Here is a 24,747-nt window from a genome sequence, read left to right as displayed (position 1 = left end):
TTATTTTTCAAATTTCGAATGTTTTGATTTTTTGTTGTGCGATTAGCGTGAATTATTTTCTTCTGTTTTAAAAAAAATCATGGCAACAAATAGACTGCATAAAGAAAACATCTTAAAGCAAAAAAACGAAGCTCTACTGGAATAGGAGAAAGGAAAAACAAAAGAAGAGGCTTCGAAAATCTTTGATATTCCACCAAGTATTCTTTCAACCTGGAAAAGAATAAAGATAAAATCTTTGACGCTTGACGGATGAAAGTTGATACGTACTATCACGTCAACAAAGCTGTACTTAAATGTTTCAAACGAATGAGAGCTGATAATGTCCCAATTCGTGCTTTGCTGGTAAAAGAAAAAACATTACATTTTTGCGAAAGAGTTAAATTTCGAAAATTTTCAAGCTTCGGATAGATGGCTAGACAGATTTTTAAAAAAGTAATTTAATTTCTTACTTTATTCTATCCAATTTTCATGATGAACGATTCTACAATATATGATTACTTTACAGTTTTTTATCGAACCCACTTGAAAATATTTTTGATGCCGATGAATTCGGTCTTTTCTATCAATGTTTGCCTAACAAAAGTTTACATTTAAAAAATGAAAAGTGTATAGAGGCAAGCATAATAAAATTTGCCAGGCTGGGATGGCCGTGGGTAATGGTAAAGGAAAAAGACTTTCAATGTTTGTAATTTGAAAATCGAAGTCTCCTAGATGCTTTAAAGGTGTGAAAATTATTCCTTTTTGCTATCTGGCCCAACCAAAAAGTTGGATGTTGGCATAATTATTTGAGGAGTGGGTTAAAGAAATTGACCTAAAGTTTAGTTTTCAGAAAAGAAAAATTGCTTTAGTTATAGATAATTTTTCTGCCCATCCTAACGTGTAGAAACTTGATTGGATGGAGTTTATCTTTCTTCCACCGAATGCAACTTCGATCACCCTATGGATCAAGGAGTTATCCGATCTCTTAAAGCCAAATATCGCTCATTTGTAGTGAAAAAGCATATTGCTGCCTTAGAAAAAGAGAATAAGATGCTTAAATTTTGTATCTGAACTGCTACGTTTATGCTAACAAAAGCATGTAACGCCATTCCAGACCAAATCTTCATAAATTGTTTCAAGAAATCAGGAATATTTTTAGAAGCAGTAGAAAAGCATATAAATGATAATAACGACCCTTTCTGTGGCTAAGTTGTAGACGAAACTGAAATGGAAAACATGAGAGATGATCTTGAATTGTTAAAACCAAAAATCGATGCAGATTTTAACCTCACGGCCGACGAGTTAGTAGACATAGATTTCGATGTTTGCATTACCAACAAATCATCAGATGAGGACATCATTGCAGAAGTTTCATGGATGTGATGCTATTGAAGCTGAAGAGGAATCCGATGATGAGCGCATTGATGTTTCTGACAATGCTACAAAACCAAATCTGAACGTAGCGATGCATGCTGTCACTCTTCTCGAGAATTACAGTCTTTATTTTAACTTTGGAGATGATTTGACGAAGCTTCTTAAAGACATAAATCGTGTCATTGGTATGGATTTACAAGCTCATAAAAGACAACCTACAATTAATGACTTTTTTTTTGAAAATGCAAAAGTTTAAAACACATAATATCTATTCCATTTAGACCTAAGAATCACTATTTGTTTGTTTTTTTCATTTCTATTTGTTACTTTGATCAGAATATTTGAAAAATCGTCAATTTTTAATAATTTGAAAATCTCTCTAATTAGAACTTTTCTTTTTCCCCATAAAAATCGAATTAGAGAGATTGTACTGTATTTTATAAAACGTTAGCTAAATATCACAACATAGTTACTTATCAACCGCATAGCAGTTGCTGTACAAAAATCGGTATTTGAGAAATATTTAATCATCTAGGTGCTTATTCACCTAACTTTCGTAACTTTTGCGCAGCTCAACTAAAGTTACGGAAATTGTAAGTTCATGTTACTATCTGGTATTCACCAATTTTTTGCAGCATTTCCGTAAAGTTAGGGTTGCGCATAAGTTGCGCAGAACTTACGCTAAACTTTCGCAAAAAAAATGTTTGGTGAATAAGCTCCCTGGTGCAATATAATGCCTACTTTAAAAAAAATACCTTAACGTACAAAATAATGCTACATTTTCCCAACGTTTTCTATATTTCGAATTTTTTCTGCCTTTCTCCAAAAAGCTCTCCAACATTTTATTAACTTTTACCTCGGTAACTCATCGGTTAGATTATAATATCTTCATAACTTGATGAAAAATTCCCGTTGCAAAAACAGAGAACTCTATCTCCAGTTTTGTAAAAAAAGTTACTATCAAAATTAAAGCTCCTATCAAAATTATAATATTAAACAATACCTATTTAAGTTCCTATTAAAAACTTAGTTCCTGTCAAAGTTATAATATAATACTAAAAAAAGTAGTTCCAATAAAAATTAAAAATTTAAGGTAATCCGTTAATTCCTCATAAATCTCACGTTAAAAAAAAAATATCCACGTGTGTCGGTGGTACTATTGATGAATAAATACATTTAACCCTACTATGCCGTCGCTAATTGACTTGCACTTGATACGTTGGGGTCCATACGGACCCCAACTAAATAAATACATTAATAAAATAATTCGTTGTTTAAAAAGATTAACAAAGATAATTTTATTCTGTTTTACCAAAAATAATACATTACTTTGTTATTAAAAAAAATCTAAACATATATATATATTATATATATAATATATTAACATACAAATATGACATTTGTATGTGCCAATGATATAAACACACATATATACAAATATAAATGCATGTATGGTTTACTTTGCACAATGTTCACAAACATTTTGCTGTGTGTACAGCATACAAAATTATTAAATTTATCACAAGTACTTCGAACTTTTTTATCAAGTGATTTAACACAGAGCTTGCATCTACCTCATTTTCTATTTAAACCAAAAATATATGTTCTTAGTGACCAAACAATAAAGAGTAGACTTCTCGTGTTCTAGCAGGTAAAAAATCTGTAGGAATTTTTTTTTATTTTTGCGCATCGTTTCATCTAGACTTAATTTTTTCTCCAAAAGTTCTTGTGCAAGTGCTACTGTTGTGAAAAAGTTGTCCAGTGTAACATTTCTTCAAGGTCCTTTTATGACTTCAACTAGATCATGTTTCATTAGTTTTACCAGGACTTATTTCCCCAGCTCCATGTTTCATTAGTTTTACCAGGACTTATTTCCCCAGCTCTATCATTATGCATAATTCCTCTTTCTAATACCTGATTTGTATAACATATTTTCCCTTGACTATTTGTACTATAAGTGCTGCTAGTGCCTCTAACACCACCACTAGTTCTACATCTTCTAGCTCCTAATACTGGTGTAGACTTATTCTCTACTTTTGAAATTGTAGGAGTATCTACTTGAAAATCAGCATCATCTGATAACTTAGTATATTCTGAGCTGCCTGTTGTTTCTTCAACAACTTCTTCTTCCTCTTCATCCTCATCAGATGTTAACTCTTCTTCACTTGATGGATCTCTATCAAGTGATGCAAACAATAGTTCCTGAGCCTGTTAAACCGAGTATCCAATACAAACTCATTTTTTATTTTCAGCCATAAGTTCTAACATTTGTTATGAAATCTAAATTTAACTAATTTATCTAAAAATATCAAAGAAAAAGATTGATTTACAAATAAAAAAATAAAAACAGTTTTTAAAACCAAAAGTTATAAAAAACAATTAAGTTTATAAGAAAAACTATGTTGGGGTCCATATGATATTTTTGAAAATAACTAAAAAAAGGAAACAATATTCGAAAAACATTTTCTTGGTCTTTGTACATCTGATATTTAACAGATATATAAAATTTTGAAAAAAAATACTAACTACATAAATATATAATGCAAAAACAAACTACTTGTGGGGTCCCCAACATAAAAGTAGGGTTAAACTTGAACACTCATTTCAAATTTTAAGATAATTTTCCTTTTTTTATTCCCGCGTTTTCCCTAAAATCTTTGTAAACTTCAACATTGGTCACATTATACTGCAGTGTAATGAGATTTATCATTTATCAGAACGTAATTGTGACCAGTGCACTGGTCACAATAACGTTCTGATAAATGAGAAAGGCGCGAAATAGTTAGAGATGCCTTAAGTATTGGGAAATTATGTTCATGCACTTAAAATATTAAAAAAAGATGTAGCTGAGCATTTTTTGAAGATTGTTGTATACTTCTAACATTTTCTAGAACCATTTGCCTAGAATAAAAATACCTAATTGCCATCAACAGGCATTAGGTTTCTGTGAGAACAGCCTACGGCTTTAAACTCATTTTTCAAATCATTTTTTATATTTTTGAAATGTTCTTTTATATTGGCCATAAAAAGTTCTTCTGATCATTTTGCTTTGATTGCGCTGATAAAGAAATGCGAAAGAGAACATTTTGAAAGTTTTTGCTAGTTGGTTTTGCGGCGTGTTGCGGCGTGTTGCGGCGTTTATCCTTTGGATATAACACATTAGCAAGCCGAAAAGAAAAAACAAACAACTTCAAAATACTGGCACTGATGGCTGTCAGCTCAGCAGTAGCACGAAAAAGCATAGAGATTCTGTAGCATGTTTCAAAAGATAGGGTGGCGTTTAAAGTTTAAAGAGATTTTCAGCTGATTATTCAAAAACAAGGTCTCGGAACGCACAGAACTCATGCAGGTTCAAACCATTTTTTTTTTTGTTTCTCAATATATGTACAAACTAATTTATAAAAGTGAGTGTTTTTCAATTTTCAATCACTATATAACAAATAATTTCGTACTCTTTCATGTTTTTGATGAAGTAGTTTAGGTAAGCAAATACTCAAAGTATAATCTTAAAAGCGAGTTCTACAAAAGTCACCATTAAACCTTCATGACCATTTAAAAATGATATCTTTCTTATGGAAAAAGCGAATATCCATTAAATGAAGCATAGGGTAGGCTTTTTTAGGTTTGAAGTAATCTAACTATAAAACTGCTTAATCAAGTTAATTCCTGACCTTTTATGAACTTAAAGTGTTTGCTGAAGATGTAGAGATCAGGGAATGTCATCGGCTCATGTTCGGCCGCCGAACGGGTAATTTCAAAAAATATTTCGGATCCCGAACCAGTTTAAGTATATGCCCGTTAAACAATCGATAGCCCGAACACCTGAAAAACGTTTTTGTCATGCACTTCCTTCCTCAGTTTCGTGAGTAAGAAGGCGTTTTAGTTTTGGGCGGCCCTCGAAGATGACAAGTTTAATAAAACCTACGCCAAATAATTAAAATTAATTTTGAATAAAACTTTGAACGCTTTCTATTGTCTCTTCATTCTTGGCAACTTAAAGCAACTCTTGAAGGCAATTAAGTTTGTGTAAAAAACACAAGCACTAAACAAAGAAATTAAGGTAATTAGCAATATATTAGCTGGTGTTTTGGCTTCCCTTTCATGGGGAAGTGGGTCATCCGGATCTGAAAATGGTATTGGAATGAATTTTCTTCGTTTTCAGTACCAATTTCACCTAGACTTTGTAATGACAGAGCACTTGACTGGCTTGCAAACATTTTTGAAAAGTTTTGCTCTTTTACGCACGGCCGATTTTAATTTTAATATAATAGCCTTTCTCATATAACATTAAGAAACGGAAAAGGAAATAATTCTGAAAACACACAATCATGCTTTGCGATCGCTTTTGCTAATTTTGGTTTATCTACGTAACAACTAATCAGAGTTGAGCATTTCAAATAAAGGGTATGATACAGTAATTTTGCTAATCAGATTGCACGAATAGAATGACAAAATACATTAAATTTTGATTCACTGCCGAAATGCCAAGTAAAAATGAGATATTTGCCATTACTGCGTTGTACTCACTTAAGATAAGACTTAGTCCTGCTGTAAGGATTGAACATAAGTAAACTACTACACTAACAAGAAGTAAAGTGGTGTAGTATGCAATAGATTTTTTGAACTTTAAGCTTCCCCGTCATTTGTTAAAGTTAATTGAAATAAAGAGCTTTTTTATATAATTTTGAGTATCAAATTATGCAGAAAACAGCCTCAGAACACTCAAAAACTATTTGAGTTTTTTTTTTTTAACGGGTAATTGGGTTCGAGCATCGATAGGATCAATAACTTTTGGGTACCGATGATTAAATTTCTCAAAAGATTGAGTCGGGTCAGGTATGAAAAATTTTCAACTATCCGATCTTATCGACGTTATCGGGTTATACCCGTAAATAGTAAAAATAAAATATTTTTTGCCTCATATTAATATCCGATATCCGTTCGGGTTGAATGTTGTTCGGTTTGTATCAGGACCCGGACATTCCTTAGGAGAGGTATTAAAGTTTCTATTATTATAGAAGTGCTTTCAAGGGTTGTGTGTCAGCTTTGAACAATTGATGTTGCCATAAATTTCTCATTGAATAACATGATGCCAGACATGTTTGGGGAGAATTTATAGATCTAGTTTCACAGGCTGTAAACCGCCGAACATTGACCGATTTTTAAATGCATAAAATATTTCTTTAACACCGAATGAGCAAATTTCACAAAACCAGCCGTTTCAAATTACAAAGCACGACGAACATTTTAAAAGAGATCTTTTCTAATGAGCAAATCCCAAAATCATAAACCAAATCGTGCGTTTTCCGTAAAGATAAAAAAGGAAATGTAAGTTTTACATCGTATTAAATTTGTTCAGTATATCGCGAAGTTTAAATTATTTTGTTCTACCGTGGTGTGGCCTAACAAAGTCCTATGCTTTAAGAAAATCCTAATTTATGAAATGACAAATTTCGTAAATATAAAATAAACATTAAGAAAAAAAATTAGTTATTTTAACTAACTAGATATCTAGTTAAAATAACTAAGTAATTTTCTCCAAATATTTCTGTTATATAGACGAAATTTGTCATTTCTTAAATTAGGACTTTCTTAAAGCAGAGGACTTTGTTCGGTCACACCACGGTATCTTCCAATTTTAAACGTTGAGAGAAAGATATTGATTTTTTTTCTAAAAGTAAAAATTACTCAAAGATTTAGCTTCAATTTTTAAAGAAATAATAACTTATGCTTTAAATTATTTGTTTAAACAAATTATTTAGAAAAAAAAAGTTTAAAAATAAACTTTATTTTAAAAGTAGTAAACGCAATACTTACTCAAATTAATAAGTCGTTTTCTCCCAAATTTTAAAAAACGAACAAAATAATTCTAACCTCGCGATATGTACATCTATTTCCGTATCCATTTTAGTATCAATTTCCGATGTTAAAAATTTCTCTTTTAAAAAGTTTAAATTTAATGCTTATAAACTAAAAATGTTTAAAAATATTTACAATCTTGAGACATTTTAAATATTTAAAATTTTAACACACGGTTACATTAATATAGCATTGGAGCAAACAAAATGTATACTCATTTTATAAAAGTTTTTTCTAAAGTGTAAAATCAAAACAAAATTACTCTCAAACTTTATTTTGATAGAAAAATGTTGTTTCCAGTGGGAATATTAGTTATAAATTACATCGAAATAAACTCGAAAAAGAATGGCGGACAAAGTGTTGAGAATTTCAAACATTTACTTTAGAAGGTTGTATCATCTTTTCATGTAATTATTTGAAAGGTGTGTAATTTTCAAATGATTACATGAAATATGTGGATGATTTATGCGTTTAAAATTAAGTTAAAAAACACTCTCCGTTTACCGTAAAAACTGTCTGCAACCTCTTAAAATTAACAATATTGTAGTGAATCCGCAGTAATTTTCGTTCATACTAACGTTTTTTCAACCAATTTACTTTGCTAAACATTACAATCCACATCTCTTCCAATAACACTGTACTTACTAAAACAGATATTTTTCAATTTTATAACAGTATATCGATAAAGGGTTTAAAATAAACTCAAAACATTTATTGCTATACTATATATTGGTATTTATTGGTATTACAAAGTCGTTTTTTCTGATTTGCTGTAGATACCAGAGATTTTCTTCTGAGAAATTTTACGAATGAATAATCCTTCATTTCTGAGGATTCTTCTTATGATCTCATACAGCATTTCCAGGGGATATTGCAATGTATTTCAGTATTTTAATTTATTACCTTGTTAAAAATAAGTTGCATAATACAGGTTTAATGTCAACTCAAGTGCGAGCTTGATGCAGACTTTTCTAATAAGGATTTGTTATAAAAGTTATTTGCTATAAAATATATATGTATGTACACTACCGTCCGTAAGTTTGGACGCACCTTACAAAAATAAACAAAACGCGTTTTAAACTCATAAATAAAACTAATTAAGAGTGTCTACATTGGTCTCATCTTAAAGTATTGTGAGAACATAGTTTAGGGAGATATTTTTAAAAGAAATATATTCTTACATTATTAAATTTGTTATTATTTACAAAATAAAATTAAGAGAAACATTTTTAAGCGATGCCCACTTGTATCGTAAAATAAATAAATTTTTAGATAAGATTACTTTTTATTTTGTCTCTTCTCATTATTAGTTAAAGTTGAGTGTGTTATAAGATTTTTTTTTTTGCTTTAAAAATTTAATAAATCTATAGTCTTTGAAAATTAATGATTTTAGTGATTTCAAACTATTAGTTTTTGGTAAGAAAATTTTTTTAACTTTATTTCTCATTTTTTCAAATTAATTATTTATTTTAGTATTCTTATAAGATTCGTTATTTAAAATGGCAAAAAGAGGGCAGATAAATTTCAAAAACCGTATTGAAATTAGGACCCTTCATAATTTAGGCTTTTCTAATCGAGATATTGGTCGACGCCTCAGCATTTCAGAGAGTTGTGTCCGCAAAACGATTAAAAGAAAAATAGAAATGGGGTCTTTCTGCGAAGGTAAAAGAGTAGAGAGAACTCGTTCTACTACGAAAAAAGAGGATAAGTTCATAGTAATAAATTCTTTACAAAATCTGATTTTAATGAACATCATACCACAAAAATTAGTACAACGACGGTAAAAAGGCGACTTCTTGAAGTAGGGCTTAGAGGTCGTGTGGCTGTTAAAAAACCACGTCTTACAACCCCCAACAAACAAAAAAGATTGGTCTGGGCCAAAGAACACAAAATTGGACGGTAGAAGAGTGAAATCGAGTACTTTGGTCACACGAATCAAAGTTTGAGTTTTTTGAGAATAAACGCCAGTCATTTGCTCGTCGTCGGGTAGGAGAAAGAATGCTGGAGCAATCTACTATGCAAAATATTAAGCATTGAGGTGGGAATATAATGGTTTGTGGTTGTTTCGGTGGTGGCCAAGCGGGATCAATCGCTAAAATTGACGAGAAAATGACAGAAGAAGTCTGTTTGAAGATTTTGAAAGAACATGTTTTAGTCTGTGGAACCGAATTAATTGGCCTACGATTCGTTTTCCAACAAGATAACGATCCTAAACACGCTGCTAAAGTGCTAAAGCAGTATTTAAATGAAAAACAAGAGGAAGAATTGTTGAAGTTCACGACTTGGCCACCGTAGAGTCCTAATTGTAACCAAATTGAGTAATTGTAGGATCATTTAGATCGAGAAGTCTAAAAAACTCCACCAAAGGGTAAAAACAATCTTTGGGAGGCAATCTTAAACATATGGAAAAATAATGATGCGCAATATTTTAAAAAATTGATTGATCACATGCTACGTATCTGCCAAGCGTTAGCCAAAGCTAAAGGTTTTATTTAAATCATCATTTTGACGAAAAGATGATTAAAATAAAAACATTTTATTTTAGTAATAATTTTTGACACTATTATATATATTTTTTCATAACATCTAATAAAAGAAAAGAAAATTATCGATTTGTTTTATTAAAGTCACAAATCAAAATTATTCTGACACATTTCTCTTAATATCTGTAGTTGCCATAGTTGCATCCAAACTTATGGACGGGAGTCTATATGTTTGTATATCAGACACTAGATAATCGGTATCGTATAAGTCGATACCGAGAAGAATGGTCTCGTTTCGTATGGTATCGCTTATATACTAATGTCGATACTATCAGTATCGGTTCGATACCACTCGATACCGATAATAAAAAGAATCGTATAGTATCGCATGGTCTCGACTCGAATCTCTCAATAAAGCAAAAAAACAAAAAATTAAAATGTGACTTATTGAATTTTTTATAAACAAAATACAAGTACAATTCCTTTTTAGAGAGTTATTGTTTTTTAATAATCTACAATACTTTGGCTATTGTCCATTAGTTGTTTTTTCCTTTCCCGTACTTTCTTTGGTATTTTAAGATTTTCTTCAATTAATATTGACAAAGATAAGTCTGATTCATGTTCTATATCACTTTTATTTTCTTGTTCGATAGGCCATTTTTTAATTTAATTTTCAAGAGCGGAATAGTTCTGCATTATAAATGAAAGCTTATCTGCCTTGTCACTATCGAGATTGTATTTACGATCAGTGATGACAAGGCCAGAAGCAGAAAATGCTCTTTCAGATGATGCGGAGGTTGATGGAGTTGCCAACGAAGATCTTGCAACACCCGAAAGGATAGGAAATTTCTCTGCATGCTGCTTCCACCATGCTAAGGTGTCAGTTTTTCCTGCATTTTTGGATCTTATTGTTTTTTGGTATTTTTCCATTTCAAGTTTAATAGGAGGGTTTTCGTGTATATGATATGAATAAGTATCTTCATTATATTTTGCTAAAATAATATTGTTCTCATTTTCCTCCAAACCTTGTGCATTATCAGCAACGGAATCGTTACTACCGTTGTTATTACTGGAGCTTGAGACAGACAATGAAGAGTTCTCAAAGTATTCTTTGGTTGTGGGATGGTTTTCAACCAGTTTTTGAATATTTTCGTCGTCAACATCAAGAAGATGTCCACGAAAAAATGGATGAAGGTAATGTCCTAGTGCAAATGCGGGTAATTTACGGCCATTGTCTGGGAATCTCTTATTTAGTTCTGATAAGTCCTCCAAGAACTATTCTACTAATTTGTTGTTTCTATGAGTAACATAATTTTTTTTTTTTTTCTCGATGAAGTTGATGAGTGCTGTTACTTTCCACAGTGACATGTCAATTCGGATCTCTGTGTCAGAAGATAAAAAAACTGATAATTCTTTAACAGATTTAAGCACTGGAACAATAGCTTGAAAGAGTAGGAACTGTTCATCTGTAGGTACGGTTTTCTCCCAATCATCACCTTCTGTATCGCGTATGTATATGAGTGGAACCTTCAGTCGAAGCATGACGTGCATCATATCGTAATGGCTGTTCTATCTCGTGGTTACTGTGGAGGGTATTTTAAGATAACTCACATCTAACCTAGAACAAGCATCTTTCAACGAAGCACTGAAGGCTGTCGATTTATGAAGCCTGGTAGTAAGTGAGCTGGCTTTAAGAAAAGCATCTTTCAGTTCCAGGGTACCCTCAACTGTTCTTTGAAGTGCAGTGTTGAGTTTGTGATCACTGCATGTAACAGAACGTTCTTCTTTAGTTATTAAAGACACACTGTTGTTTAGAGCACATGCCATATTTGATGCCTGATCAATAACACACAGTTTATTGGGTATCTTTTTTAATGGTTCAGGGTATGAGAGTGCGTTATCAAGTGCTTTTGCAATGTTGATACCAGTGTGTCGCTCTTTGAACAGGCACACTTCTAATGTAAATTTCTTTAGGGCAATGTCTGGCGAGATATAATGTAATGTCACGGACATGTATGAATCATTTGCCCTTGATGTCCAGTGGTCGGTGGTTATGACAACCTGATTAAGATCTATGAGCTCTTTTTCCATAACTTCATGCATAACTACCTTCAGTGTATGATAAAGACGAAGGAATTTATTTTTTGAGAAAGTCGTTGAATGTTTTACTGTGGCATTTGGTAATATTTTGTTCATAAACCTCTTAAAATTTTCAGAATCAGCAAATCTGAACGGCAAGCACTCAGTAGCAATCAAAGTAATGATGGCATGATCAACTACTAATTGACGCCGATCTTGAAGTGGCCACTTTTTATTAACCGCCTTCTTCGGGAGAGTGAGAGTTTTGAAGGCTACATCTTTTGCGGATCCAGAAGCACCTGCCTCGATTACGTTTAGTTCTTCATCTACTTCTGATCTCCGCTCGTCTTCATTTTTTTGAAGTTCGATGAATAACTTCCTATGTTGTGTTTGAATATGCTTTCGCAAGCCAGTAGTATTGGCTTGCTTTGTTGCAAACTTGTTTCCACAAGTTTTACACAGAGCGGATTCTCCTGAAAATTTAAAATACAGTTTAATAACAAATAGAATAGTTTTACTTTTTTATTATCATTTTATTTTATTTTTATTAAAAACAACAGAACCAGGACGCTTCGAACTCACTTGGGGCCTGAGGCAAAAGTAAGTTTTTGGGGCATTTACTGTAAATTTTACATCTATAAAATGTCATAAGAGTTAATTTCAAAAATATTATTATCAAAAAAAGACGCTTTGCTATGCGTGAATTTAATTTTTCTTTTTTACAATTAGTATGAAACAAAAACAAATTCAGAGTGGACTGGCATACAACCTGGCCATCAATTTAGCACATTGTGCTTGGCAATTTATGAACTATTGCTCCACCAATTAAATTAATTTTTTTTTAAATCTTAATAGTTAATAAACAATAATAGTTATAACGTAAAGATGTAAAAAAAAACTTGCATTTTTAGTTAAAAAAAAATTTTAAAAAGTTTAACTCTCATGAAAGACTTGGATCTAGAACTCCGTGCTTATACGCCATAGCTTTATCCGCTTAGCCACGCAAAAAGTTAAGTTACTAAATATAACAATAATTCTGCCGGTAATAAATTTTAGAATTACTTCCCGACATTGCCGCCAATTACCTTTTGAGAATAAAGTATAAAGAATACTTAGTAAGTAGTGCTTACCTATATTTTTCTTGAAATAATCCCAGATAAAAGATGCTGTAAAAGGCAAAACGAGTGAAGATTAGTTTTCTTTAACATCTAAAGTATACTTATGTTTAATTGTTTAAAACTAAAGTTTAGTTGTTGAATGTTGAACACAGAACAAAGCGAGAATTACGATACCACGAGAGATTTAGTTAAAGTAACGATACCAGAAGAGAAATTAAAATATGAATGCGATATCACACAATTAACTAAATTAAAATAACTGTAGTGACTGTGACGAAATCAATTCCCTTTGAACAATCATTTCTAATAAGTATTTAGAATAATCACTAACGATTGCATCACAAGCGATTCCTTTTGGAGAATTATATGAAAAACTCTAGTTAATGATAGTTACAAAATTAATTCCCTTTGAATAACCATTTCTAATACTCGTTTAGAATAATCATTAACCATTGCATCACAAGCGTTTTTCTTTGGAGAATTATATGAAAAACACTCTTTAATGATTGCAAAACTATTCCCTTGGAGATTATATCCGCACAGAAAATTTTCGCTTGAATGGAATAACGTCATGGAAAATTACACATTGCAGGGGCTGATCCAGGTCATTCTTCTAGGGGGGTTGTCGGACCAAAAAAAAATATAAAAAATAAGGTTTGCGTTTTTTAAAAATAAAAAAACTGTTTCATTTGATATTTAGAATGATTTTAGAAAGGTTATAAGATAGTTAGTTACATTAAATATTTTGAATGGTTATATAAATTTTTTTTATTTTTTCTTATTTTTTTAATTTTATCAATAACATTTTGAAGTTTGACGTTTCTTAGATAATGGAAGGGGGTAGTTACCCTGAATACCACCCCTCTCCCTTACATTTTTGTCCGCCCTTGCACACTGTTTAACATAATTAAATTATTTGTAAAAATTTAATATAAAAATAAATGTTGAAAAAAACTTTTCTTTCCTTTTAATCACGGTAGAAAAAATTGTAATAAGGATAACAGATGAGAAATTAAAATACAGAAGTGATACCACACAATTATTTAAATTAAAACAAAGATACCAGATGAGAAATTAAGTTAAAAACATGATGTCATACAACCAGCTTAGAGAACTATTTTTTATAATAAATGAGCCATATGTATATCTCATTAATTATACGAATTTACTATTTCAAATTACAAATCGTTTATAAAAATAACATGGAAGTTCTCATGATGACCCGAGTTGCAATACCATATGATACTATCGGTACAAAACAATACCAACTTTTGATACTAGTGTCGATATCGATACCGTAAGGTATCGCACCGAGACCGTACGATACTAACATAAACGATACTTTCGATACCAGTATCGCGTGCTCTCGATATCGATACTGAATGGTATCGCAGCGATACCAAACGATACCAACATAACCGATACTTTCGATACCAGTATCACGTGATCTCGAAGTCGATACTGTTAAGTATCGCATCGAGACCGAGCGATACCAAACGGCACCAACATTAACGATACTTTCGGTAGCAGTATCGCGTGATTTCGATACCGATACTGTATGGTATCGCACCGATACCAGACGAGAAATTGAGACTCGAGACCGATTATCTAGTGTCTAGTGTATATATACATACATACATACACTCATGTATGTTTCTATATGCGTATATATATATATATATATATATATATATATATATATATATATATATATATATATATATATATATATTTATATATATATATATATTGTGAGGAGGGAGAACTAAAATAAAAACGACGATCGATAAAAATATACACAAGATGATTCACCAACTCTTACATAAATAAGTGATAAAGCGTTAGAAGAAAAGTTAAATACAACTGTGGAAAAACGTAAACACGAAGACGCGTAAATGATAAAGCGATAATAAGAAAAGCTAAAACCATCGATCAGGAAAGACACATACTACATGACTCGTCCACTATTCACGTAAATAAATAATAAAGCAAAAAGAATTAAGTTAAAAACAATAACTGAGAAAAGACGTAAATGTGGAGACTCGTAAACGATAAAGCGACAATTAGAAAAGTCAAAAACAACGATCGGAAAAGACGTATATACGATGATTCATCAATCTATCACGTAAGTAGACGAAGAAAAGTTAAACACAACTGAGAAAAGACGTAAACACGAAGACTCATCAACCTGCCATATAAATAAATGAAAAGATATCGCAACAGGAAAACAAGCAAAAACTATAAAAGCTCAAAAAAAGGAAAGAATCGGACAGTTGTTGCATGGAGAAGATTTGGAGAAGTTAACAGTTAGAAGGGTTAGTTGAGAGAATTAGAGATAAGGAGTTCGTCTCTTTAGAAGAAAAGATTTAAAAGAGAATTTTATGAGAAAAGAGTTTTTAAGAGATTTAAAGAGAATTTGATGAGAAAAGAGTTTTAAGAGATTTAAAGAGGACTTTAAAGAACAAAAAGAATTTTGTGATAAGAAGAGTACTTTGATGAACAAGCAGTTTAATAAGCAGTTGAATAAAAGAAGAAAAGAAGAAAATTTTAATATTAATTGTTGGAGAATAACCAGAAGATTTTATTAAAGAAGAGATATTTGTAATAAAAGAAGATATAAAAGAAAGAGGAGTATTTGAAATAAAAAGTATTAAACACTGCAAGAAGCGTAAGAGAATGTTATTGGTATTATATAAAAGTTATAAGAGTAAGAGTGCTAGCATTACACATTAATAGAACATTTGTTGAGTTTTATTATATTAAAGAATATACTGAGGACGGCGATTATAAGTTTAGCCCTTTTAGATTAAACCTTGCCCATTCCTAACTAAACTATTCCCAAACCTCGATAAATCGATAATCAATAAGTTTTCGCAAAAATAGTAGATTAATTTAAAATTAATCTTTAGAAATTCATTTTTTTGATTTACAAAAACTATATTTTTACTCATAAAGGTTTTATTTCTCTTTTTTCATCAGGTTTGATCTTAAAAAACATAAGCTAATAATAGTATCTTCAATTAAACTTAATGAACATAATTTTTAAGGGGTGATTTTGTAAACCTCTTTACTGTTTTACTATCCTTTGATTTAAGATTATTTTAGTCCTTATTAAATGGATTCCCTCATCAACAGAGCCATCACGTTCTTCATTCCAGCATTCTAGAGTACCATTATCATCATCAGAATCAGAATCAGCTTCTCCATTAAAATTTCCCTCATTATTGATTAGTTCTTCTTGGGTTGTTTCCATTGCTAAATATTTTTTTGTATAAAGAATATCACATACTGCAAGAGAATGGCATGGCAGTCGCAAAGTTAGCAAATAACTCCTGTTTCTCGTTCCATTTTCTTCATTATTGAAGCACTATCAGACAAAGCCATACTTTTTGTTTGTTGAATTCAATGCGAATTCATTCAATTTGCCAGTAGCAACTAAAACTGCTCTTTCTAAAAGCATTGAAACATTTATTCTAATCGTTCCCAGACCGTTATGCCATTTTTCTCAAGAATCCACATTAAGACAAAAGTGTCTTCTGGTTCCTTCTGAAGTCCACTCATTAAGAGAAATTGAAAATCTTTTTCCATTTAAACTTTTTTTCTGAAAAACTTGAGCACTTTTAAGCTTCATTGAATTTGCATATTTCATAACGATTGTTTTAATTGCACGTCGATCATCAGGGATGTTAATCCTTGACCATTCCAGCCATCTTTAATACCTTTTCTAATGGCCAAAGTTGCAAAAGTGATACGTTCTATAGCTGTTAAACGAGCCTATACCTTTACAGCTTTGTTCCCTATTTTATAAAAGTCGGCGGCAGAACTTGGCTGTATAGTTTTTGGCATTTTAGGAAACAGTTTTGGTTGGTAAAGTTTTATATTTGTGCTCTAATTGATTTTTTATCACTCATTCATTTTTAAAAGTTTTTTGATTCGTGATCAGAACATTTCAGCAATAACAATCCGTTCATTTTACTTCTTCCAATTTTTTATTAAGGTTTTGTGTTGTGTTTTTGAAATTACTTTTAGATTCAATATTTCATTATGAACTATGTGTATGTCTATTTGCAGAAAAATATTAACTTTAATATATTAAAGAAAACAAAACTAAAGTAATTTAACTAAATTCTTGGTAATTTCGTCAAATGAGTTTTTTTATATTTTATAAAAAAAAGATTTTCAAATAATCAATAATTTATTTTCCTTTAAAATGTAGCTTAGCATTATTACAGTCTATTGTAAATGTTAAATATTATGTTTTTGGTAGCATTGATTTTTCGTCCCTTTTTTTTTTATAATTTAATTTTTAGGTTAGCTTAGTTTAGCTTATTTAAAGGCAATATTGCAAGTTCTTTAGCTTGAACAATAGAGAAGTCGTCGATAAATTATAGTTAGAAATCTCATAGATAAAATAGTTTATTTATGAGATTTCTCGGCTTTCCAGGTATAACCTGTATAATGGTATAGAGATTTATACAGGTATAACCTGTAAAATGCTCCTATGAATGGACGCTAAATTATAGCATAGCATTTGAGACGCGCTACTGTCGCAATGTTTACCGCGAATTTTGAACAGCCTAAACGAGAAATCAGCGTTGATGTAGACTAACGGTGTCTCAGTTTGAGAAATCTGTATTGAGCATTGAGAAATACCGTTTCTGAATACGGATGCCTAAATTGTCTCTTTGACTTCTGCTTTTCCTAAGATGACATTAGGAAGCGGCGTAGTTAACTAATACACGAAATTTTCATTAAAATATACGGTTGGTTGGTAGGAATTGCCTACCCGAAGAAAGTTATCATCATTACCGTTGGGTGGTCTGTTCATATAGCCTGGGAATGATACTTGTATGGCCTCAGTACCGGGTTTTACATCAATGGTGATCATTTCCTCGATCTACCTTATTTTTTCCTTCCGTTCGCTTGCCCGTTGGAACTGGTTCTTCAAGCCTAACTTTGCATATCTTACCTTTCCTTCAGCACCTGAACATTCACTTTCTCCTCGTTCAAATTTATCATTCTTTTTTTCGAGCAATTCATACCTCTCTCCGATATCTTCCCTTATTTTCTTTGTAATCATCTTAATATTCTCCTTTGCGAAATTCTCCTTATTATTCTCCTAAGCTAGTTTCTGACTTCATCTCCTCACTTCCTCAGATGCTCTATCGTAAATGGTTGAATTTTCTCCATCTTTGTTGACTAATTAAATAAGTTTTCTAGACTTTTCATGTCTTAATCTACGTTTTCAAGAGATTCAGGGTCGGAAAGCGCTTTAACCTTTAGCTCATCCATCACCTCAAAGATATTTGTTGGTAACGATATATTTCTTGTTTCTGCAATACTCAAGATTCCTTTCACTTTTAAACTAAAAGTGCTTTTGATCCAAGCAAAGGATTTGAAGATAACACCATCACTACTTGAGATAGTTATAAACCTAGTATGGTATCTTGCTCTAATCCGAACTCTAGATGATCTCTCACCTTCTTTATTAGAAACTTCCCTTCCACAGAAATGGGGCTGATAACAACTCTGGGGTTCCTTCGAAAACCTGCTTTGTAAATTCTATAGAAGCCGTCCTTAAGCTCATCGGCCTTTAATTCACCCAACTATTCATTGATCTATTTGAAGCCCCTTTCTTCTGGAATTAAAACTTCGTCAGTAGGTGTGGATCGTAGTAAAAATTCCGTTTCCTCCTCATATCCTTTCTGTGCATAGTCATCTATAAATTTTGCTAAATCATCCCTTGACAAAGCAATACTCTTAGGGATAGTCATTGCTGCTTCGTAGATTCGAAAAAAGTGTCTATAAGAGAGTAGGATCCTTCTCCAATTATTGTATCACCAATTAGCAAAAATGGCTTCTCTTTCCAGCATGTGTGGCACGCAGCTCGACCCAATGAGGGACGTACTGAGGCGATACATTGTGAAAAGATTGATAACCATGTCAACTTTGCTCATCAGCTCTATAGCAGTTCCTTCTAGTCAAACAGTGCAGATTTGTTTCCAAAGTTAAAGCAAAGATATGACTATTGTGCCTTGTACCGTATGTCTAGTCTATGTTGTTAACTCAACAGATTCTGGCAATCCAACCCTATTATGGTCTTGGGCTTTTTCGGTGATTGTCATTGGACCAAACGGTGGTGATGCAATAGCTTCCGGTAGGAACCCCTCAAAGCACTGCACCCCTCTTGACTTTGAAATATGTGCAGATAGAGGTTCTTTCCACCCCTCAGGTTTTGGGAATCAACTGCAATATGAAATTGTATTCAGCGATCGATCACAGGTTATCCTCTCCATTGACTTAGGAGCAGTTGACAGCATTTATCTAACATTTCCATGTCCTAGAGGCTACCTCAGAGGTCTTAGTGGGACACTTCTGAGAATTTTCAGAGGGGTACCTCTAAGGTACCTCTGAGGGTATCGGAGGTACCATAGAGGTTGTTTCGGAGGGGTACCTTAGAGGGTATTCCTGATGGTACATCAGAAATTAAACCTTAAAAAAGTAATGAGCAGTTTTTTGTTTCAGTCTCCAACACATTTTAATTATAACACTGTTTTATTCTGCCAATAGGAAATACCGCAAAATGTATTGATTTTTATGCTGCTGCTATTTTGCGTTTCAAAGTTTTGTTTTTGTAAGTGATTTAGATATAAATGAAATTTCTCCACCATTCGTTTGATTTACATAAAAAGTTTTAATCTTAATAAAAACTTTATCGACTCAACCAGCAAACTTATTATGGGCTTAAATTTTCGCGGCCAAGTTTAGAATAACTGCATAAACTGCATAATATTTGTTTTCATTGAAAGTTAACTTTAGAATAATCGCATCGTAATTTTCTTGTTTATTTATTTATTTACTTTTTTATCCGAAACAGCATCTACGTTGGCGTTTTGTAAATTTAGACAATCTTTTTGAGGTGCTAAATCAAACTAAATCATCGAATTATTATCGAAATCGAAACTATGTTGTCAGATTTAAAAAAGCAACTCCTAAAAAAAAATCTAAACTCGTATTAAAATCTTTAGCGCTTTTTATCCAGGGTTGTTGAGAGAAATTTCGTGGTTTATTAAACATTAATATCAGGTAAAATGATTTGATTTTTTATTTCCGATATGAGTTTTCTAACAGATTTTCATCCTTCTAGATTTTAAGAATATGTTGGATCATGAAATAGCTTAAATCAGTTGAATTAAGATTTAACTGAATAATATTTAACTGATTTTTATATAAAATCTTTATAAAGATTTGAAAAAAAACTGAAATAAAATTGTTAGTAGCATTTTCTTTTTCACAACATTCAAAATTTCAAATCACAAAAAAACTGAGTAGTTGCAGCAATTGGTACATGAGCTTTGCTTCTTACTAACTCATGCGTAAAGAATCGCAGCAAACAGTGACCACTTCCACTTGCATTGCGTAACGATTTAAAAAAACTTCATTCAATAAAAACGCCTGCAAAGACTAAAGATATTTTAGTAGATTGTGATTTTTAAAATATCAAACAAAGAAACTTGCCTTTTTTTACAGACTTTGCAAATGTATCTAAAATGGGTCAGTACGTTATACCTTAAATACTTCTTATATATTACCTTTTTAAACAGCATTTTAACGGCAGCTTATCTTGTTCACTTGTTGCATCAGAAAAATCGAGATCGGTTGCCATCTTTCTGATTGACCTAATGTGTTCCAGCCAATCCGGCTTTGATGATACTTTATAGCCAGGGGGTGATAACTGAAGGATTTCTTCCTGATCCTTGCTGACTTGCAAGTTAAAGAATATTTTTAGCATCTCTTACTGCTCAAAAGATCAGTAAGTTTGGTCTGTTAGTAATAGCATATCGATCGAGCATACTAAGCAATCTTTTGTAATTGAAACTTAAACTTGTTTAAACGGAACATCTATATCTAACTTTGCTTTTTTCTTTTCGCCATTCTAATATCTAGGGGTGCTAGTTTAATCGATTAACTATTATATTTCGCAAAAATGATAGATTAATTTACAATTATTTTATAAAAACTCGTTTTTGTGATTTACAAAAAGTATATTTTTACCCATAATAGTTTTCTTTCTCTCTTTTCGTAGGATTTGATCTTAAAAAACATAAGTTACTAATAATATCTTCATTTGAACTTGAAGAATATTATTTTTAAGAGGTGATTTTCTCAGTCCTCATTAAATTGGGTTGCCTTAACAACAGAGCGATTACTTTTTCATTCCACCATGATCATCATCTGAATCAGAATCAGTTTGTTCATTTTCATTACCTTTATTATTGATTAGTACTTTTTGGGTTGTTTCCATTGCTAAACATTTTTTCGTATAAAGAATATCACATACTGCAAGAGAATGGCATGGCAGTCGCAAAGTTAGCAAATAACTCCCGTTTTTCCTTCCATTTTCTTCATTAGTGTAGCACTATCAAATACACAGCCATATATTTTGTTGGTGGAATTCAATCCGAATTCATTCAATTTGCCTGTAGCAACTATAACTACTCTTTCAAAAGGCATTGAAACATTTGTTCAAGTTGTTCTCAGACCGTTATGACATTTTTCTGAATAACCCACATTAAGACACAAGTATCTTCTAGTTCCTTCTGAAGTCCACTCATTAAGAGGAGTTGAAGTTCTCTTTCCATTAAAATTTTTTCTTTGAAAATCTTGAGCACTTTTAAGCTTCATCGAGTTTTCATATTTCATAACAATCGTTTTTATAGCATGTCGATCATCAGGGATGTTAATCTTTGACCTTTCCAGCCATCTTTAATAACTTTACCAATGAACAAAGTTGCAAAAGTGATACAATCTACCCCTGTTAAACGAGCTTAAACCTCTTCAGCTTTGTTCTCTGTTTCATTAAACATTTTAGGTGTTTGACTCTTTCGAAACAGTTTTGGTTGGTAAAGTTTTATGTTTGTGCTCTAATTGATTTATTATCATTCATTCATTTTTAAAAGTTTTTTGATCCGTGATCAGAACATTTCAGCAATAACAATCCGTTCATTTTACTTCGTCCAATTTTTTATCAAGCTTTTGTTTTGGGTTTTTGTGAATTACTTTTAGATTCAATATTTCATTACGAACTATGTGTATGTCTTTTAGCAGAAAAATATTAACTTTAATAAATTAAAGAAAACAAAATTAAAGTAATTTAACTAAATTCTTGGTAATTTCGTCAAATGAGTTTTTTTATATTTTTATAAAAAAAAGATTTTTAAATAATCAATAATTTATTCTCCTTTAAAATGTAGGTTAGCATTATTACAGTCTATTGTAAATGTTAAATATTATGTTTTTGGTAGCATTGATTTTTCGTCCCTTTTTTTTTTATAATTTAATTTTTAGGTTAGCTTAGTTTAGCTTCTTTAAAGGTAAAATTTCAAGTTCTTAATCTTGAGCAATACAAAAATCGTCGATAAAATATAGTTAGAAATCTCATAGATAAAATAGTTTATTCATTAGATGAATCGTTGTATTCTTGAAGTTATTAGTTCGTCCAAACTATTTTTGGGAGCTTACGTTTGCATTTAAACAAATCGATCAACGATTTTTTAACTGTGCAACATTCAGGAGAGAGTGTTTTCAATACAAACAATCGAACGTTTACTTGTTTTTCCGCTCAATAAAGTAATAAAATACCAAATGCAAATAACTGCACAAATTTTGCATTTCGATAATATCCGATGAAAACACAGTATTTGAATGGTTAGTTAGACTGTGCATTTCGTCTTTTTATGTTTGTATTGTGGTATATTGCGATATATGTGCATTTCCCTTCTCATGAAAATGCAGTATTTGAATGTTAAGCTTGTCTGTAATTTTCACCACTCTACACTTGTTTTGTGATATATCTCTAATTCTTTCAATAACAACACACTTTATATGTTTCAAGCGTCAAAAAGGATGTCTTTTTTTCATTTTGAGAATGCTGGCATAAAATATTTTTAAGAATGTCCAAACTATGAATGTATAAAAAACACAATTGCTCATGCTTAAGAAGATTTTGTTAAACCACGTGACAGATTCTCAAGATATTTTGTTGAGAATTGATTGAACTTTAACCATGTCAAGCAGTTAACTTAGTCAGATATATCTTTTTTTTTTATTATGAAACAAATTGATTGCAACTTGATAAGAATCATGACTCAGCTTTTTCTTCCAAATTTCATTTCTAAATATTGTTAAAGTCATATAAAGATTTTTTTTTTGCCACTGCTTACATCAGGTTTAAGAACTTGATTTTTCAAGCTATTCCAACAAATGATATTGGCTCTAATTAAAGATTTCTTGCATAGATTTTAGAAGCATTTGAGAGCTTCGATCTTCATGTAAACTGACAAAATAATCTTCCGCAATTTATTAGGCAACATTTACTGAAATTCCTTCAACTGGAATAGCTGCATTTTTAATCCTATTATTCGTCGTTCAACATTACCTTTGAATTAGAAATATTTAATAACCTGTAAAAAACCAACAGCTGCATTTTCGTTTTGAAGTAAGCTGTAAATTCCAGAATAACTGGTTTCGTGGAATTATATAAAGTAAAAGGAAAACTTTGTCTGCTGTTACCTGAATTTTATGTTTCAGCAGATCATTGCAAAGCACTTTTTAAATAAGCTATCATAAAGAACTGTTTTAAATTGTATCATCTCTTCTGAAATCATCTGTTTCATTAAGGAAATCATGATTACATTTACGAACTGCAGTAAATTGGAAAAATTCTTAATCTAGCACGAAAAAGTTATAATTCTATTTTAAAAGGAGATTTAGATATGAAACTTTGCACAAGTGCATGAATTGGCTAACCTGTCTACAAAAATGGATGCTTTAAATAAAGTTGGCGTGGTACATCATATATATAAACAAAATACAGAAACGCATATAAATATTGAAGTCTCAAAATTGATTAAATAGACAAATAATAAAAGCTAACATATAAACAAAAGCTTTCATTTTATCCATTTGAAACATTACACTAGCAAAAAAAACTAAGTTTATATTTCCATTAATAAATTTCTAACTAGTCGTAGTAGTGGACGGAAATGAAAAATAGCTGTATTATAGCTTCACTCACTTTTGGAGTTATTATCAAAATCTTCTATTTTTGGGTTGCAAAGATCAAGCAGCAAACATGAAGTAGCATTAGTTAAAGACGCTGAATTTTGACGATGTAATATGTTTTTGCAAATGAGTGAAATGAGGGTATCTGAGGACACGTCTAAGACATGAAATAAAACATTCACGGCTTTTTCGCGAGAAATATTACGCGTGTTGTACTCCCAAATGTTTCTGAATCCTTTATTAATAGGCTCTAAGGCTACCTTTGACATCTTTTCAATTGTCAGGCAATTGCTTAAAATAAATCGCCTTCATGAAACAACAATATGTGAACACTGATTGGCATATTGTACCAAGGGAGCAACTCTTTATCAAGTTTCGATATACTTAATGAAACTTTTTGAAATATTACAACTTATCACGGTTAACTAAAATTTTTGTTACACATTGAGTACGTAGCCTTCGTAACAAACTTAGATTAGTGCAACTGATGAGATCTGACCTCTTATATTTCTTTGAAAAACTACAACATTATCATCAATTGAACAAAAAGTAAAACATTTTTTACAAAAAAAAGCTTTAAGGAGTTTAAATCTTCGTAAAAAAATTATTTCAAAAGTAAATGATTAATTTCATAAACAGTTCATTAACACATCAAATGAAAAAGTTAAAATTTTGCATTAACATCTTGTTTTTAACAGCTAATAAGTGCAATAAGTGCATATTACAAAAATCAAACAAAGACTGCTATTTAAGGTTTATCTTGAATATCTGTTAGGTTATCCAGAGCCAAA

At 31.3% G+C, this 24,747-nt stretch overlaps 1 protein-coding gene and 2 pseudogenes across 3 annotated transcripts in view; 2 read left to right on the top strand and 1 right to left on the bottom strand.

Annotated features, from left to right (window-relative positions):
- The first annotated feature begins 939 nt into the window (after positions 1 to 939).
- On the top strand, positions 940 to 1,609 carry LOC149892776 (uncharacterized; annotated as a pseudogene).
- An 8,590-nt stretch (positions 1,610 to 10,199) lies between these two features.
- LOC149892775 (uncharacterized) lies at positions 10,200 to 11,249 on the bottom strand (annotated as a pseudogene).
- Positions 11,250 to 19,796: 8,547 nt separating this feature from the next.
- The window catches only part of LOC149892774 (uncharacterized), a 28,077-nt gene continuing 23,126 nt past the window's right edge, over positions 19,797 to 24,747 (top strand). For 2 of the 3 annotated variants that reach the window (XR_016444936.1, XM_090066590.1), the window contains exon 1: positions 19,797 to 19,978. The gene's annotated coding sequence lies outside the window, so the exon portion shown is untranslated. The remainder of the gene's footprint in view (positions 19,979 to 24,747) is intronic. The other variant, XR_016444933.1, reaches the window with a different exon arrangement.

This window comes from Hydra viridissima, unplaced genomic scaffold, assembly GCF_058129835.1.
Source record: "Hydra viridissima isolate aposymbiotic clone 2 unplaced genomic scaffold, HvirCarnegie_v1 scaffold_1, whole genome shotgun sequence".
Taxonomy (NCBI): Eukaryota; Metazoa; Cnidaria; class Hydrozoa; order Anthoathecata; family Hydridae; genus Hydra; species Hydra viridissima.
This window is presented reverse-complemented; position numbering and strand designations above follow the sequence as displayed.